The sequence below is a fragment of the Thalia democratica genome, chromosome 8 (genome assembly GCF_965202585.1).
Source record: "Thalia democratica chromosome 8, ktThaDemo2.hap1.1, whole genome shotgun sequence".
Classification (NCBI taxonomy): Eukaryota; Metazoa; Chordata; class Thaliacea; order Salpida; family Salpidae; genus Thalia; species Thalia democratica.
The window spans coordinates 30252598-30271846 of NC_139172.1; the positions used below are offsets into that span (position 1 = coordinate 30252598).

The 19249-nt window shown below is 27.7% G+C and overlaps 6 non-coding genes across 6 annotated transcripts; all 6 read right to left on the reverse strand.

The window, feature by feature from the left end:
* Positions 1–1338: 1338 nt before the first annotated feature.
* Trnal-caa (transfer RNA leucine (anticodon CAA)) lies at positions 1339–1454 on the reverse strand. The gene is made up of 2 exons: positions 1417–1454; positions 1339–1384 (listed from the first exon to the last, which is right to left on the reverse strand). It is a non-coding gene; the product is annotated as a tRNA-Leu (tRNA).
* A 990-nt stretch (positions 1455–2444) lies between these two features.
* On the reverse strand, positions 2445–2518 carry Trnan-guu (transfer RNA asparagine (anticodon GUU)). The gene has a single exon. It is a non-coding gene; the product is annotated as a tRNA-Asn (tRNA).
* A 587-nt stretch (positions 2519–3105) lies between these two features.
* On the reverse strand, positions 3106–3177 carry Trnad-guc (transfer RNA aspartic acid (anticodon GUC)). Its single transcript has one exon. It is a non-coding gene; the product is annotated as a tRNA-Asp (tRNA).
* Positions 3178–6157: 2980 nt separating this feature from the next.
* Trnan-guu (transfer RNA asparagine (anticodon GUU)) lies at positions 6158–6231 on the reverse strand. Its single transcript has one exon. It is a non-coding gene; the product is annotated as a tRNA-Asn (tRNA).
* A 1260-nt stretch (positions 6232–7491) lies between these two features.
* Trnat-agu (transfer RNA threonine (anticodon AGU)) lies at positions 7492–7565 on the reverse strand. The gene has a single exon. It is a non-coding gene; the product is annotated as a tRNA-Thr (tRNA).
* Positions 7566–15105: 7540 nt separating this feature from the next.
* Trnam-cau (transfer RNA methionine (anticodon CAU)) lies at positions 15106–15178 on the reverse strand. Its single transcript has one exon. It is a non-coding gene; the product is annotated as a tRNA-Met (tRNA).
* Positions 15179–19249: the final 4071 nt, after the last annotated feature.

Genomic DNA, 19249 nt, shown 5'->3' on the forward strand with positions numbered 1-19249 from the left:
TGGTTAGACTTACACTTTAGGTTTAGGGAAATTTATGAAGTTTGGCACGTGCGTTACAACGGCCAATATGGCTTTATTTCAAAAGACCTGAGCAGAAAGTCTATGAACTATTTTTTCGTAAACGGTGAAAATATAAAAATTGCCGCCAAACACAACGATATCGCATTATACTCGTTTGTCAATAACAGCGATTCAGAGTCTATGGAGCTCGGAAATTACATTTGTATGAATCGAGCACAAGGTGTAAAGAATTCATCTACAAAAAACAACAGTCAGTACAATGACTTTGCACGAGAAGTAAACCTCGCTGATAAAATCAACAATGCGTACGGTGCGACAACAACACAAAAGTCAGAGATTATATATACAGATAGTTACAGTCTATCTGATGGTACGTCAATACAAATAAGTACTGCACATCAGAGCAACAACGCAATGGCTGGTTTATCTTATGGAATTTCGATTCTCGGACTTTTGATTGGCGCTGTGTTTTTTGTGGTGCTTCTGGTATCCTTTACGTTGTACTTTGTTCACAGGAAAAGAAACCATCAAAATGATAATTTATTTTAATAATATATTATAATGAATTTAATGGTTATAAAAAGTTTTGAAACGTCAACAGCAAATATTTGATTTAGTTAAAAGAAAAATATATACACTTAACTTAAAACTTTGGTGGTCTAAAGTTGTTGACAGTTTTTATATTAAATTTCAGGTTTAATTAAATATAATTTATTATACTAAGATCTTTTCAAAGTAATTCATCTATAAATTTTCTACTTAAAATAATTTTATGTTGCTAAAGTGAGTCTTATCCTTCCAAACATTGCTGAAATATTTTTTTTCAGACATTAAGAAAATAATTTAAGTCTATATTTTTTAATTTTATTTTTTAAATTTTTTAATAGCGGTAGAACATTACATAAATTAGTTTAAAGTTTTAATTTTCAACAAAGGGCAATTATTTAATTTTCATGTACTTTGTACAATACAATCAAAAAATTACATTCATTTGTTGTTTTAATGTTCTATATTTTGTGAAACATTTGTATCCTATTCTCTTTTTATTTAAATATAAACTTGTTACTTTTAATTTTTGTACACAATGTTTTAAATAAGTTACGAATATTTTATAAACAAGTCTTAAAGTTTTAATTCACTTGCTTTCTGGAGAAATAGTTCAAAATTTCTAATCAAAAATTCAATTGCTTAAGTTTTAAACAAAAATGTTTTCCGCTGTGCATTATCAGAAAAAAAAAAAGTTTTATCATAAAATTATTTCAAAACCCATGTTTATTGTGTGAAAGATACTGGCATTGTAAAAGTTAATTTAAAAAGTGTCAGAAGTGGGATTCGAACCCACGCCCACAATTGTGGACCAGAACACTCGGCATCGCATGGCGATGAAGCATTCCGCTTGAGTCTGGCGCCTTAGACCACTCGGCCATCCTGACTTGTGAGCAAGAAGCTTAAACAAGGTTTATAAATTGTGACGTAACAATGTCAGCTTCATTTTCGCCTTATATGCTTATCTAAGAAAGTTTGTTCATGATGAACTCAACTATTTTTAAGACAATTGTACAAAAAGATATTTTTTATGTATATGAACATTTATTTGTAGAACTATCTGGCAGTATTTTTCAAATAGCATAACTAAAGCAGCTATATTGTGCTTAAGGTTTTGAACTTTGTTTTTTTATAATTTGTTTTAATTTTTTAGTTTATCACAAATTCAATTCAGCAACTAATTTTAAAAACAAAACCATAGTTTTTATTTATATTAAGCAGTAATTTTTATAAAACTATATTTATATGAACAAATGCTAAATAAACTATGTGATAAAAAAAAACTTTGGTTGTTGATTGTAAATTTTTTGTAGAAATTTTAAATTTTATAAACAAATTAAATTATTAAATTGTATGAAATTAAATCAAAAGGCTTTATAAAACTCACTTCTGATTTGTTAACTATATAAAACCAAGCTACTTTATAGCTTTTAAATATATATATACTTCTAAGTTAAAAAAGTTTTAAGAGAAAAACCAAATCATTTAAAAAAAACTATTTAATTTTATTTAGACTTATGACAATTAGTTATTTTTGTTTTAAAACTAAAGACTTTAAAGCATATATGTAACTAAGTTTATTAAGTTTAAAATCTTGCTGTGGGTTTTTGAGTTGACTAATCTATTATGAATGTGTATAACTACTTTGCCTATGTAGCTATGTTCACAATATAAATATTCACAATGTTTTTAATTTATAGATTTTTACAATAATTTTTTTAAGTACTCATAATGCTAATTTAATAACAAAGTTTTAAGCAGGTATTTTTTAGTACTCATTCATTCCAACTAAACAGTAAATCTTGGCAAAACTAAAAAAGCGGTCAAATAAATAAATTGGTAGTCTTTTTAAGCAGCTTGTCAATTAGATAAAAAAGCGTCCTCGGGTGGGCTCGAACCACCAACCTTTCGATTAACAGTCGAACGCGCTAACCGATTGCGCCACGAAGACCGCTGGTTGCTAAGTAATTGTTGAGTTTATAAATACTAGTGGTTGCTAGGTAGAGCTTGAATATTAATACTTTCAATATTTATGCTAACTTATGATTATTATCCAACTTACTACAACTGTTTTGTAAAGAAAGTTTTAAATGCACGACTGCTTTGTAAAGAAACTACACAAAACAATTAGTTCAAAAAAAAAAGGGTAGTTTGTAAAAGAAACAAAAAAATCTTTAGCTACAACCTTACCAAAAATTAAAAGTTATTGTTTAATGAGTGGTATATAATAGTGATTTCTTTAACAAAATCTAGATATATATTGAACTTCAATTTAAAAATTAAACAAATACTTGAATAATTTAAGCTTGTAAAGACTATATATACTTAGGCAAATTATGTAGGTTGGAAAAATAGATAGACTGATATATAACTATTAAAAGTAGTCTTTTAAAGTTATTTAAAGTTCATTATAAGTATCTAAAATCTAAATTAAAAGCAGAATTTATAAATAGTATTTATTAAAAAAAATTGAGGTTTTAAATTGTTTAAGCGTAAATTGTTTTATGTTTCTCTCTAAATTGAAAAATAGTAAAAATCCTCCCCGTCGGGGAATCGAACCCCGGTCGCCCGCGTGACAGGCGGGAATACTCACCACTATACTAACGAGGATCACATCCGAAATATTATAAATTCGTTTATATACATTTTGCAGCTTTTGTGACGTAATAACAAGCTTAAATTGTAGTCATTAAATAAGCACTTGAGGCTATATTGCTTATAAGTATTTTCAATGATCAGTTGTATTTTAATGCAGAAACATAGCGTAATTTTATGGCGTCCCTTAACGTTTATTATGAAAAATTTTGTACTTATACATATTTATGTACTAACTTTTTTTTCTAAAAACTGGATTGCAACCACTTTAGTTTTTAAATAAGCACTTATTACTTTTTTTCTAATTACAACGACAATAGCTAAAAGTCTATTTGTTGTTTCAAATTTAACTACTTCGTTAAAAATTATTCTTAACAAGAAAACTCTTAACGTTAAATTTATAAACAAAATAACTACAAAAGACATAACTTTTTAAGTAATTAAGTAATATAAAAGCTTTTTAAATAAGTAAATTTTCTAACGATAATGATTTGATTTATACTGTTTTTTGATATGTTTATTTGCACTAATAAACCTTTTTATGAACCATTTACTTCATAATAACTTCAAAATTGATTTTTTTTTTTTTTTTTTTAATATTTTGGTATATATTAAGAACATTATAAAATTAAATGCAAAATAAGCTTTAAATATTTTTAGATAACTATACGATCCATACAAATAAATAGAAACAGGGTTGCCACTTGTTTTTTCAAATTTTTTCCAGGTTTTTCAAATTTCTTCCAGGTTTTTAAAATTACACATTTTTGGGTCTATTTTTAGTTTTAAGTTAATTTCTATTTAAGAAACTGTGTTAAATATTATAAAAATATTGAAAAGATACTGTAAAGTTACTTTAAATGTGTTTTTTAATAAAAAAATTTTATGATGATGACAAAAAATCTTAATTATATGATAGATTTTTTGTGTCAAATCTAAATTTTACTATTGAAAATGTTAAAATTATTAAAATTTCCAGGTTTTTCCAGGTTATTTTAGCCTAAATTGTCAAAATCCAGGTTTTTCCAGGTTTCCAGGAAAAGTGGCAACCCTTTAGAAAGAAAACTTCCATTTTTTATAAATTGATATCAGCTATTTTTAAACAGAAGATGTTTCTACTTTTAGTAAACGAGTTTTAAAACAAGTAAAAACATTAGCATGTAAATTTTCTAAAAAGCTTTCTGATACATGTTTACTAAATTCTAAATATATAGTAAAATTAAATTACAAACTAACCAAGTATTAAAATATACAATAAAACAAACAAACTAACTATACAACAAATGTTCTGCAAGAGCCTCATTAGTCAACTTATTGTAGTTTTCACAACTTTCTTGAAATTTTGACGATTTTGAAAAAATGCTTCCATTGAAAATCGTTTCACCAGTATCTGTGTCCGCTGAATTCTGAAAATTTATTTTACTGTTAAAATATTATTTTAATTTTTTCAAATGCCAAACCGTAAATTTTGTTCAATAGTTCTACTAAGGATGTATTTTTAAACAAAAGTTTTGTTTATCTTTAAAAATTGGATTAAACAGGTTTAAATTGAATAAAACATGTTGTTTAGTTCTATGATATAACTAACTTTTGTAGGGTAAATATAAATATAAACGATGCTAGTGAATAAATTTAGAGTATTTCAGTAAATTTCCGAGCAGCATAAAAAAGTAATGAAAATATTACAACACTTAACTGTTTTCAGGGTCCTTTTGTTATTTTAAACATTTATTAAAAATATTTTATTTATTCTTACCACATCCGGTTAAAAAACTAAAAGTTTTATCAGACTGCTAATTGTTTACTATATTTCGCTATTTAAAACTATCTTGTTCAAGTTTTATATTTTTAACAAACATTTCTTTATAAAAAGAGTAAGCTCTTATACTAAACAAATCAACTGTAGTCATTTATTTTTGTTAAGCTCAACAATATTTCAAATTATTTAAAAAAAATTAACCGTTGTAATATTTTTGTTTTGAGATAAACTTTTCTGCATATCAACAAGAGGTAGATTTGGGGAGCTTCTTAGTTCTTCCAATGTTTTCTGGTGATTTACAAATACATATTAAAAAACATATATTCATTTTAATGGTTCACAGTAGTTTTTGTAAGTATTTATGTTAGCAAACTTATAGTTTATGAAGTTTTTCTTTCAAATACACTACATAAAGCTTTACTTTTCTAATCCGAAATTAACATGTGTTTATAACTTGACCTTTAACTGTACTGTATCAAGTTATTATTGTATAAAACATAATTCTACATTCTAGTTCCATAACTTTCAGAAATAATATTTGTTCACGTGTTTAAAAGCCTTTAATTAAATTTAGTTTGTTTTTTTAAGATAACTCTAAAAATAATAAAAAGTAACCTTCAAAGATTTAGGGTTTCCAAAATTAATTCTGATATTGCCATAGAAACCCATCAGGACCCTGAATGTTGTTCTAACAGCCCCAAAAAATGTCTCCGGTTTTTTAGATTCACCCTAAAAATTTGAAAGTATTAGAGTATTTTGTTAAAAATAAAAAAACAAGAAAAAATTTCAGTTACTTATGAACATTAAATTGACAAATTTTTCCTAAAGCTTTAAAATAGTTGTGTTTATATTTATTTACTGTTTCAACAAGACTTCATTATACAATACACTCTTAATTAAAAAATAAGCTAACTTCGAAGCTAAAATAAATGCTAAATTTTCGAGCAAAACCTTATAACTTATATTTTAAGGGTTATGTACTTTTATACTTATAGGTTTTAAAGAAAATTGTTTTGAACTTCATGTTTTAATAAACAAGCATCTTCAAATAATTAATTAAACAAAAATTTAATTAAACTGTTTAATAACAACATGTTGTGTAATTTATACTTTTGATATAAATATATTGTGTTTATAAGTTATTAAATGCTTTTTATGTTCAACTAATAATGATTTAGCTAAAATTTTATTACGTTTCTTTTTAATTTTTTCAACAATTCCTCAGTTACAAAAAAGCGTCCTCGGGTGGGCTCGAACCACCAACCTTTCGATTAACAGTCGAACGCGCTAACCGATTGCGCCACGAAGACCGCTGGTTGCTAAGCAATTCTTGAGTTTATAAATGCTACTGGTTGCTAAGCTATTATTGTGTCTATAAACTCTACTGGTTGCTAAGCAAGTTTTGAATTTATAAATGTTACTGAAGGTTTTAAGCATAACTTTTGGTAAGCATAACATTATAAAATACAGTTAAATTTTTATTTACAGAATTTTTTTTTTAATTTTGACGTAAAAACAATTTTATATTAATTTTCAAAAAAAAAATTTCATAAAAACATATAATTATTTCATATATTACAAACCTATAAATAAATTACAAACTTAATTTGTTTTACTATTTAGTTTTGAAGCAGCTATACTTTTATAGAAAGGTGAAACCAGTCTTAAATTTTTATCAGAAGTCTAAAAAATTTTTAATGAACTTTAATATAAATTTAACCTTAAAATATCAACTTTTATAAAAATGTATGTTAACATGCATGCATTAAATGAACATGCTTAGAAATGTTCATAATCTCAACATTTGCAACAGTTTATAGGAATATGAAAAACTTGCGATTTACTTTATAAGACAATAATTAATTTATATTACATCTAATATTACATCCTAAAGTTAGAAGAACACCTAGACGAAAACAAGAAAAAATATTATTATGAATATAAAATTGGGAAAAACATTTTTTTAATTAACAATTGTCAAAAACTGTTACAGCTTGAAATTATTTAAAATTTTGCTGTAAAGCCTGCTGACATAACAAATTGCAAAAAATTTATTATAAAAAATACTTCAACTTACATTTTAATCATCAACATACTTAAGACAAGTTTGCCAAAGTTTTTAATGTACAAGTTTTTGTGTCCGTTTTTAACATAAAACAAAGTTTACCATAAAAAAAGTTTTAAATAGTACAAAAATATTGATAAGTTACTTTAATGCTACTTTAAGTTGTTTTACATTAAATTAAATTTAAACTATACAAAAAAAAAGCGTATTTGAAAGATTTTTCGAATCTAGTCTTTTTTTACATGTTTATTTTACATGTAAAAATTGGTTAAATTATTAATTTTGTTAAAGGGCTTTTTTTATCAATTCTAGGTTTTTTCCAGGTTTCCAGGTTTGTTAGAAACCGTCGACAGAAACTATACAATCAGTGTTTTAAATATATTTACTTATAAATTATACCTTTAAACTTTAGTTTAATTAAAAGATTCTTAAAGTTACGTGTTTCTCCGAACAGTTATTTTTTTAATGTAATATTAAATTACTTGGGAGCTAAAATTAAAAGGCGAGGCACCACCGAGATTCGAACTCGGGATCTCCTGTTTACTAGACAGGCGCTTTAACCAACTAAGCCATGGCGCCGCTTGGGTAATGAACAACTTTTCAGTTTATAAACTACGTACTATTGTTACGTAACAGACGTGTGAGCTTTAAAATGCCTTAGGGCAAACAATGTAGCAGTGTAGCTTGTTTCATGTAGTTGTGCGTATAATATTGTGTTTTGTTTGCTGACATCAGTAAAATAATTTTAAATAAAGTAAGCGTTCTATTCCATGATTGTGTTTTATATACAGATGTAATTAGATACTATTCACCGGGTATTAACAGCCTTTACTAAACGACTAGTCTGCAAATAAAAATTTTAATGATACTGTATAAAATATAGAAATTATAAAAGCTCAATGAGTTATCTAACTGAACTAACATATTACTAAATTATATTACTTTATTTATATATATATATCAAAATTTTCACCAAGAAACATTAGTAGTAGTTAATTATCAATATAAACATATTGAGTATTCAACGTTGGTCATTGAACTTGGTTGCAGGGTGGCCACTCGTTTTTTCAAAATTTTTTCCAGATTTTCCAAATTTCTTCCAGGTTTTTAAAAGTACCAATTTTTGGGTCTATTTTTAGTTTTAAGTTAAGTTTAAGGTATGAAACTGTTTTAAATAGTGTAAAAATATTGAAAAAATTCTGTAAAGCTACTTTAAATATGTTTTTTAATATTTTTTTTTATGATGAAAAACATTATTTTTATATGACAGATATTTTAAGTCAAACCGAAATTTTACTACTGAACATGTAAAAATTGTTCAAATTCTAGGTTTTTCCAGGTTATTTTAGTGATTTTTTTTCAAAATTCTAGGTTTTTATCAATATTTCCCGAAATCCAGGTTTTTCATGCCTAATTTGTCAAATTCCAAATTTTTCCAGGATTCCAGGTAAAGTGGCAACCCCGTGGTTGTATGTAAAAGTGTTAATAAACACTGTTATAAAAAAATATATACATAATATAACCATGGAGGCAATATTTTAATATAATTACACAAAGCTTCAAACTGATAAGATTTTATAAGTTAGTATACAAGCATAAAATTAGCCGATCAATAAGTACAAATTAGGAAAAACTTAAACTTTTATTGTTTAAATTTAATGATTCATTGATTTTGAATTGTAAACCAAGTAAAGTAAGGCTCTCAAAACTTTGACCATGTAAAAACTTATAAGATTTCAAATAAATATGTGTAGAACATTTTCGATTACTTAAACATTTCTGTAAACTAATGACAAAACTTAGAATAACATCAACTTTTATGCTCCAAGTTTAAATTTTACCTTATTTAATATAATATATAAAAAGAGTATAAAACTTGTAACAGACCATACTACTTACATAACAGTAATTAGATAGCATTTCTATGCATAACAAGATATAACAGAAAATACTCTACGCATGTATAAGTATTTAATTCATTGTATAACTATTTTCATAAGTAAGCACTATATTAATGTACTGCCTATTTATTTTTTAAATCAATTTTTTTTAAATATAACAGAATACATTTCATTTTTCTTAAATTTATTTTAGTACTTTCGTAGTAAGGTACATAAGAAATAGTAAACTCTAAGTTAAAATGTATACAAATTGAAATAAAACCATACTGTAGAGTGTAGTTTAAAGTTTTAAAATACAAAACGACGTAATAATCGAATGTTAAAAATTAACCAAGTGCTATGCTATATACATTAGGTTTACTAACAAAAGTCGTTAGAATTAAAACAATCTAAAATAAACAAGCGATAAAAATTAAAGCTAAATATTAAAATAAAATTCAACTAGAAACTAGTTACTTTAAAATTACTTAATATAAGGATTTAAGAGTCTAGTTAGGTATACGAACTTTTTCTGCTTACATAAACTGGGCCTTAAAGATTGAATACATAAGGCTTCCAAAATATGCAGTTGAAAAGAGTTCTCCGCTCTCAATAAGACTGAAAAATTCTCCATTTTATAAGTTTTAGCACACTCAGGTTTGTCCAACAAATGTTGCCCAATCGCCGAGAAGTATTTTTTCGTTGGTTTCTCCAAACGGCCATCAAACCAGCTTTTCAAGACTTTTGGAACATGCTGATCGATTTTTACATGAAACCTTTGAGATATTTTTTCACGTAGTCACTACCACAGTGACAACTAAATTTATAGATGATATTACTTTTTCATGGGTGGGAGAAACATCTTTGTAAATTCCACTTAGAGGTCGATTAGTATACAAAACTATTCTAAAATGAACAGAGCTGAAAACCTGGTTTATTTCTTTTGAAATTTTTTTAGAAAACTTCTCAGAAATATTTCCAAGGTATGGAAGTTTTAAGTATACTGGACACTTCTGAGGGCCAATAATTTTTAAAGGTGTTAAACTTCTAGCTCTTGTTATAACTTTCGAAACTAAGTTACCTGGATAACCAAGGGAAAGGAAAGTGTTTTGAAGTGTTTTCAACTCGCCTTCAAGAAAGCAAGGGAACAAAGTCTGGTGAAACGCTTCACAATACCCGTTAAAAATCCTAACTTCTGCTTGACTAGACCAAAAGATGCTTACGGAACATATAATGCTTCTGAATTTAATTTACGATAGATTTTAGTAAAAAATTCCCCCTCAACTGATCGTTAGATACAAACATCTAAAAAGTTTAATTAATTGTTGTGTTCTTCTTCTTTTGTAAAACTGAGGTTTTTGTTAAGATTATTTAGGTTATTTAGAAAACCGGAACTTCTTGTCTATTTTCAAGCATGACAAAAGTGTCATCTAAGGATTGGAGATACATAAGAGGACTTTTACAGTTCAAAAACAACTTACTTTATAGGTTGAGTTTAGTTTTAATGGTAAAATGTACAAACAGATAGATGGGGTTGCAATGGGTTCACCTTTAGGTCCTATCTTGGCATATTTTTGTTGGTTACCTAGAAAGTAAGTTGTTTTTTAACTGTAAAAGTCCTCTTATGTATATCCGATCCTTAGATGACACTTTTGTCATGCTTGAAAATAGACAAGAAATTTCCGGTTTTCTAAATGACCTAAATAATCTTAACAAAAACCTCAGTTTTACAAAAGAAGAAGAACACAACAATTAATTAAACTTTTTAGATGTTTGTATCTAACGATCAGTTGAGGGGGAATTTTTTACTAAAATCTATCGTAAATTAAATTCAGAAGCATTATATGTTCCGTAAGCATCTTTTGGTCCAGTCAAGCAGAAGTTAGGATTTTTAACGGGTATGGTGAAGCGTTTCACCAGACTTTGTTCCCTTGCTTTCTTGAAGGCGAGTTGAAAACACTTCAAAACACTTTCCTTTCCCTTGGTTATCCAGGTAACTTAGTTTCGAAAGTTATAACAAGAGCTAGAAGTTTAACACCTTTAAAAATTATTGGCCCTCAGAAGTGTCCAGTATACTTAAAACTTCCATACCTTGGAAATATTTCTGAGAAGTTTTCTAAGAAAATTTCAAAAGAAATAAACCAGGTTTTCAGCTCTGTTCATTTTAGAATAGTTTTGTATACTAATCGACCTCTAAGTGGAATTTACAAAGATGTTTCTCCCACCCATGAAAAAGTAATATCATCTATAAATTTAGTTGTCACTGTGGTAGTGACTACGTGAAAAAATATCTCAAAGGTTTCATGTAAAAATCGATCAGCATGTTCCAAAAGTCTTGAAAAGCTGGTTTGATGGCCGTTTGGAGAAACCAACGAAAAAATACTTCTCGGCGATTGGGCAACATTTGTTGGACAAACCTGAGTGTGCTAAAACTTATAAATGGAGAATTTTTCAGTCTTATTGAGAGCGGAGAACTCTTTTCAACTGCATATTTTGGAAGCCTTATGTATTCAATCTTTAAGGCCCAGTTTATGTAAGCAGAAAAAGTTCGTATACCTAACTAGACTTTTAAATCCTTATATTAAGTAATTTTAAAGTAACTAGTTTCTAGTTGAATTTTATTTTAAGATTTAGTTTTAATTTTAAATTTTATTGCTTGTTTATTTTAGATTGTTTTAATTCTAACGAGTTTTATTAGTATACTTAATGTATATAACATAAGCACTTAGTTAATTTTTAACATTCGATTATTACGTCATTTTAAAACTTTAAACTACAGTATGAATTTATTTCAAATGTATTCATTCTAACTTAGTAAGATACTATTTCTGATGAGCCTTACTGCGAAAGTACTAAAATAAATTTAAGAAAAATAAAATGTATTCTGTTACATTTTTTAAATAAGTTATGCATCGTAAAAAAGCAAATCAATTTTTGAAAAGCTTAGCAAAGCAAATCATATTAAACTAAACTTAACTTCTAAATAAATTTAACCTTAGCCTAAGGTCATTTACTGGGATCAAAAGTTAAGTTCTTCATTCTAATATATATTTCAAGTTTACAAAAAGTTAGCTTTGTAATTTCATTACTTTTTCAAATGGCATTAATTTTGGAAGCTTATTTGAAAAATATCTTGTTTTTTCAAAAACCGATACTAACTCACTTTTTTTAACTTTTAAATCTCTTCATATTTTGACATTTATATCAAAACAAAGTAATAATAATAAATAAAAGAACCTCCCCGTCGGGGAATCGAACCCCGGTCGCCCGCGTGACAGGCGGGATTACTCACCACTATACTAACGAGGATTACTACAGAATAATTACAAATACGTTTATATACATTTTGCAGCTTTTGTAACGTAATAACAAGCCTAGCATAGCATGTAGCGATTAAATAAGCACTTGAGGCTATTGTTTACTAAACTGCTTAAGGGATTAACTTTACAACACATGTTTTAAATTATACTTAAAATGTTATAAGCCTTCTTAGTTCTAAAAAGATAGTTATATGCTATTCTTATAACTTATTCAGTTTTTACAATTAAATGCTAACAAAAAAATTCAATTCCATTAAACAGTTTACTATTACCTTACTACATAAAATAATATAAACATTAATTAGAGTAATATATTGTAAAATTGTGTTTATTTCAAACTTAAATCTTAATTGCGTTTATGCTTAAAGAAAGTAATGAAATAAAACATACAAAGGTTTTAAATTATTTTTAAGTATCTATTGTGTTAAATCTTACAAAACTTTGTCTTCTAGATACTGTTTAACCAGAATAACAACAGCTGAGTTAAAATAAAAACATGCTTTTTAATCCAGACTTCAAAGAATGTTATTATCTTCAGAGCACAATTTTTGAAAAGTTTAGTTTATAAAAACAATTCCTTCTTTTGAATTAAACATCTACAACAAAGCTTTTTACAGGCTAAATTGAAATATTGTTTTAAGAAGAACAGTAATTATAACTGAAAACTACAAATACTACTTTAAGCTTAAAAATATTTTTATTGAAAAAATATATTATTGCAATTGTATAAATATATTTAGGACTTAGCTTAAGTATCAATTTTTCATTAACATTTAGTCTGTTTATTTCACAATTTAATAAGTAAGTGACCTACAACAATACTTGATCAGAAATTGAGTAAACTTGTTGTCTAATTGATTGTTTAGTACATTGTGTTTATTATATTAACTAATTTAGCAGTAGACACGAACTTCAAGTGCTTGTCTAATCAATACAAATCAAGCTTGTTATTGCACCATAAATTCTACAAAAAGTACATAAATATATTAAATCCCGTTAGTATAGTGGTGAATATACCCGCCTATCACGCGGGCGACCGGGGGTTCGATTCCCCAATGGGGAGAATTTTTATTTTGTTGATTTAGAAAGATAAATAAAACAATGTGCGCTAATATAATAAAAACCTTTTTTGATAACTTATCTTATATTTTTAGAATTTTTTAGATTTTGGATACTTTAATGAATTTTGAATAACTTTTCAACAAGTTTATCAATAATCGATAATTTAATTTGTTAGTTTGTTTTAAAATCAAACGTCACACGTAAAATACAAAAATACCTAACTTAATAATAATAAAAACATTAAATTATTAATTTAAAAAGAGTTTCACCACCGAGATTCGAATTCGGGATCGCTTGTTTACTAGACAGGCGCTTTAATCAATTAAGCCATGGTGCAGCTTGTTTTATGAAATTAGTAGTGAATATATTTTGTATATATAACTTATTAAGAAAAGTCAAAAAATATAAAACCAGAACATACATTTCATAAAAACAAAAAAGTGTTTTAATCTTCAGCTATTACGGTTTGAAATAAATAGCACTTTGCTAAACAATGTTATTAAAAAAAAGTTATACAAAAAACAATATGACGTAACTAGTTGAAGTAAAGTGTTTAAGTTTATTTAATCACATTTTTTCTATATATATATATGTATGCTAAATAATGTTAACAAATAATAGTAACAAATGCTAAATAATGTTCTTTGCTGAATTAGTTGACAAACATACATGTTTATTCAGCTCTAAATTAAAATAACTTGTACAAAATGCATTGTGTTTAAGAAAAGTTGTACAGTTGTATAGTAGTCTTAGCTGACTGCCGCAAATGAACTCAAAAAAGCAAAATTTCATCAAGAATTACCGCAAAACCAACATTTTGCGGTAAGTAAGCTAAGTTGAAAATTCCCTGAAACAGTACAGGTTTAAGTATCATTCAACAAGTTTTTGTAAAAAAAATGAAAACAAAGCTAAGCAGAGCACAGGCGATTCAAGCAGAGGCAACTCGAGCAAAAGCATTTCAAGCTGAGGCAATTGAGCAGAAGCAACTCGAGCAAAAGCATATCAAGCAGAGGCAACTTGAGCAGAAGCAACTCGAGAAGAAGCAACTCGAAAAGAAGCAACTCGAGAAGACGCAACTCGAGAAGAGGCAACTCGAGAAGAGGCAACTCGAGAAGAGGCAACTCGAGAAGAAGCAACTCGAGAAGAGGCAACTCAAGCAGAAGCAACTCGAGCAGAGGCAACTCGAGCAGAAGCAACTTTAGCAGAGGCAACTCGAGCAGGGACAACTCAAGTGGAGCAAATCAATCACTTTCAACTCGAATTTTTTTTTTCTGCACCACCTAGGAAAAATACCACGCGACGCCGCTGAAACTTACTTTTAATGGCTAGTGAAACAGTTGTTTTAGAAAAAACGTTTTATTTTATTTAAACTACTATGTATGTTAAATCATAGACTTAAAATCCGAATACAACCATATAAGATGACTGTTTACTCCCATTTTTTAATATAAATAAAAGCTAAAAAGAAAAAAAAATGTAATCTTTTCAATGTATTGCTTATTACTCAATTTTAGTATAACAAACAGTTTGTTATACATTGAAAAACGTGGCAAAACCTAAAAACAAAATGAACTTAACTTTAATTAGTTTGAATATTATGTTATATTACACTAGTATTCAAACAGCTACTTTATAAACTTACATTTTTTTACATATGATATATCAATTAAACCTCTCAGTAGGTGGTTATTAAATTATCTACAATTAGTTTTAAAATAAGATTTTTTGAAATTTTCCTCGATACGTTTGCACAATCGTTTTTGTTATCTTTAGCTAATAAGCTAGTGTAAAAAGAAAACAATTATTGTAACAAAACAGAAGCAAACATGAAACTTAATTAACTGATAAACAAAAAGGTGCCCCGTGTGAGGATCGAACTCACGACCTTCAGATTATGAGACTGACGCGCTGCCTACTGCGCCAACGGGGCACACGTATACGATGGATATTAAATAAATATATATTTCTTGGTTGAGTTTATTCACAAACTAATTACAAGAATGATAAAGTCTGTAATATAAAACATAACTAAAACTAGGTAAATACTTCTACGTCTCCCCCCAGATTTTATCTACTAAGGAGATAAAACGATAAATTTACATAGTGAAACAAAAAAATTTTAAAACAATTTGTTACAACTTAAAAACATTTTTCAGGTCTAAAATTCAACGAAATCAAACTCAGAAAGAAAAAAAATCATTTCAAAATTTACGATTAACTTAGTTCACTAGTAAATGATTTGTTAAAACAAACTACAACTTAAACAAACAAACTTTAACAAAAAATTTGAAGCTTAATCTTTACTTTTCTTCACTCAGTTGCTGAATACAAGCATTCAAAAACTTAATTGCTTCACCGATTTGAACTTTTCAGCTTTTAAGAACGAAACCACACGTCATTCATCTAACCATCTTAACCCAACGCTGCAAATAATCCGATAATTTCACACACTCATCCCGGACACATTATTGTTCGCAATTAAACTTTGGTGGTCTGTTTGCTTTTCTGTATAAAATATAAGTCAAGAAAATATAGATCTAAGCAAATCCGAGACATTCCGGTTCAACATCAATATTGAAGAAAACCATTAGTACAGTGAGAAATTACTTAATTCTTTTTCAAAAAGAATCTTCCTTCTGGAAACACAGAACATCAAAATTTTTCTTGAAATGTTTTTACTCAACTTTACCAGAAAAGACAAACTTTTACAGTGGTATGTTTGCTTTTCTCAGATAAGGGATACTACTTAGACATTTGCAAACAGGAGGGGTAAATCTTCTTAGAAACTTACGATTTTGAACAGTTAAGCGACCTGATCCATCAACTTTGACAACACATTGATGACAGTCCTTCACTTCCACCACCACTCCACTTTTCCCCCACTTACTAGGAAAGTTACCTGTTTGATTTAATATCACGACATGATCACCGCAATTTAAAGGTGGCAATGATTTTGTGTTCTTTCTGACGTAAGGTAATGACTTCTTATCATTTGGAGGTAGGTGAGGATTGCTTAGGGATTTGTGCGGTTTCCGTTGCCATCCAGTGTGTAAAAATATATTTTTCTGTCCCTGTACCTCCTTTTTCTTCTTGACGTTTTTACGCTCGAACATATTTTTCCTACGACCTCGGCTGCAAATGTTATCAATGTTTTGTGTATACAATCCACCAACTAGAAGTGCATTTAACTCATCAGCATAATTTTGGTGACTTTGATAAACTTTTTTACGGGACTTTATCCAGCATTGTTTGCAGGCAGAACACTCAATATACCTCATATTTTTACTGCTCCAAACAAATTTATCAGTTGATTTATTACATATGCCACAAGTTGTTTTACCACTTGGTTTTTGTGTGGTTTTCTTTGAGGATTTGTATGAGAAAACTGAGGCTGTAACATCAGGTTTCGATATTGCATCACGTGCCATCTCTTTTCCTTCGATAAAACCGATTGTCTCATTGACATTTTTCTCATCTAGGTTTTCCCATCCTAGCACCTCTTTACGGATATCCTCATCGGCTAAACCTGTTACCATGACATCTTTTAGGATTAAGTCTGTAAAATCTATCATTTGATTACAGCCATCCTTTGGGCATTTACATGTATACGAGCATGTACTGGCTTTTCCCTTTAAACGGGCGGCAAATGATCTAGTATTTTCAGTCAAATCCTGTCTTGCACTAAGAAAGTCTGATCGTCGTACAACAACTGAAACAGGAATAACTGCAAGCTGCTTGATCATCCTTAAAAGCTCTTGCTCATTTAAATTTACTACATCTTTATGTCCTTTTAGAATAGCATCGCCTAAATCTTCCTCACAGCACTGGTACAGTTGACGGCGTTTTTCTACATCTGTCATCTGCATGCTATCTTTAAACATAGTCCACTTTTGTACAAATATGTTCCAACCCTCTTCACTGCAGTCTGTCCCTATTCGAGGACGGTCCATCTTTGGAAGCTTTGGTTTTGAAGAATTTGCATTAATGTGAACATTATTGTGAATGATAAGTAAAGCGGCAACTACAGAAGCATCGACGTCTGGTGTTTCATATGTGCAACTCTCAAGAGGGCATTTAATCACAGGCATTATTGATTCAATTCAGCTTGACTTTATCATAAATAAATATATCTTTCTTGGTTGAGTTTATTCACAAACTAATTACAAGAATGATAAAGTCTGTAATATAAAACATAACTAAAACTAGGTAAATACTTCTACAGATATTACATGTTTATAAACTTGTTGTAATTACGTTTGTGACGTAATAAAAGCAGTTGGATCAACAATACTTTATGCAGTGCAGTATCCTATCTAACAATACTTTGCTTGTGGATAATTGCTAAAGTGCCAGCAATACAAAATAGACTCTGTTTCAAACAAATTTCATGTTTAAAAACTTAGATGTTGAAAAAAAAAGTTTCATCCTTAAATTGTAACATGATTTCAAGGCTTATTATTACTTAGATATCAAGCGTTATTTGAAAATAAGCGTCGTGCGGAAGCACTCAAGAATAATCTACGACGTGTACTTGTATTTCAATGTGTTACTTGAGCAAAGCAAAACAACTTTTATAAATTAGATTTGAAAACACGCCTTTTTGTAATTTTGATTAATCAATAAAGCTAGTTTAATGACTATCTCAGTATTATTTTATAATTAACTTTCTTTTTTGTTTAATTCAAAACTCGGCCCACAAAACACTTCTTGCCTAACAAATTAGTTATAAAAAGGGTACTACCCTTCTGTGTTAAATAGTAGATAATTTAGTTATTTTATTACTTTAAAAAAAAATTATTAATTGCTATCAAAACAAAATATGTACACCAATCTTTATTACTTGTACAGAAGTTTATAAATTTTGTCCTACTTACACTTTTCTTGAAATTTTATTTAAGTTCAGTTTGTAGCTTTCGGAAATACTTTTGTAAAATTTTAAACATTCACCTTACTTTAACCCTACAGAGAGTAAAACTGTTATAAATTTTTGTTTATAAAACACTAAAATTTAAAAACATAGCTATACATAAACTTTTATCAGTTAAGTTTATATTTTAGAAAGCCAGTATCTTAAGTTTTATTAAATATATTTTGTATCAATTAATACTTTGTAAGGTTCAAAAACTAACAAGTTACAATTTAAGTTATATCTTTTTAACTAATCCCTTTTAAAGTAAATTCCTGTAATTTAAACCACCACAACAGATAAATAGCTTAACTTTGATATAAAAATATAATGTAAATAGTGTGCTGCATAGTAGGATTAACAAAATATTATACACTACAAAGATATAAAAACTATAAAAACTTAACTAGTTGCACCTAATTTAACATTAACTTGAGCTAGCTTGTTTTCAATATCGTATTTATATATAAAACAATAGATATTTGTAACTTAAATGCATAAAACAGCTTATTTATTGTAGTTTAAATCTTTTACTAAACAAGTTTGTATATTTAAGAAGTTTGTAATAAAATAATTTTCAGTTGGAAAAGTTATATAAAGTTGTAAATATTTACAGGGTTTCTAAATGTTTTTGGAAAATTTTTTCGAGGTATTCAAAATTTTCCCAAGGTTTTAAAAAGTACACATTTTTGGGTCTGTTTTTAGTTTAAAGTCAAATTTAAGGTAAGTAACAGTGTTAGATAGTATAAAAACATTGAAAAGATACTCAAAAGCTATTTTAAATATTTTTTAATAAAAAAAATTTCTATGACAAAATTTTTATATCTATATGATAAATTTTTTGAGTCAAATCGAAATTTTACTACTTGACATGTTAAAATTATTAAACATTCTAGGTTTTACCAGGTTTTTTTTTCAAATTTTTCGAAATTCCAGGTTTTTCCAACTTTTTTAGCCTAAATTGTCAAATTCCAGGTTATTCCAGGTTTTAAGGTTTTTTGGCAACCCTGTATTTATATATCAATCTTTTTAATGTAAATTTATAAACAAGCCTATTTTCTATAAACATTTTATGCAAATTAGCCATTTAATATT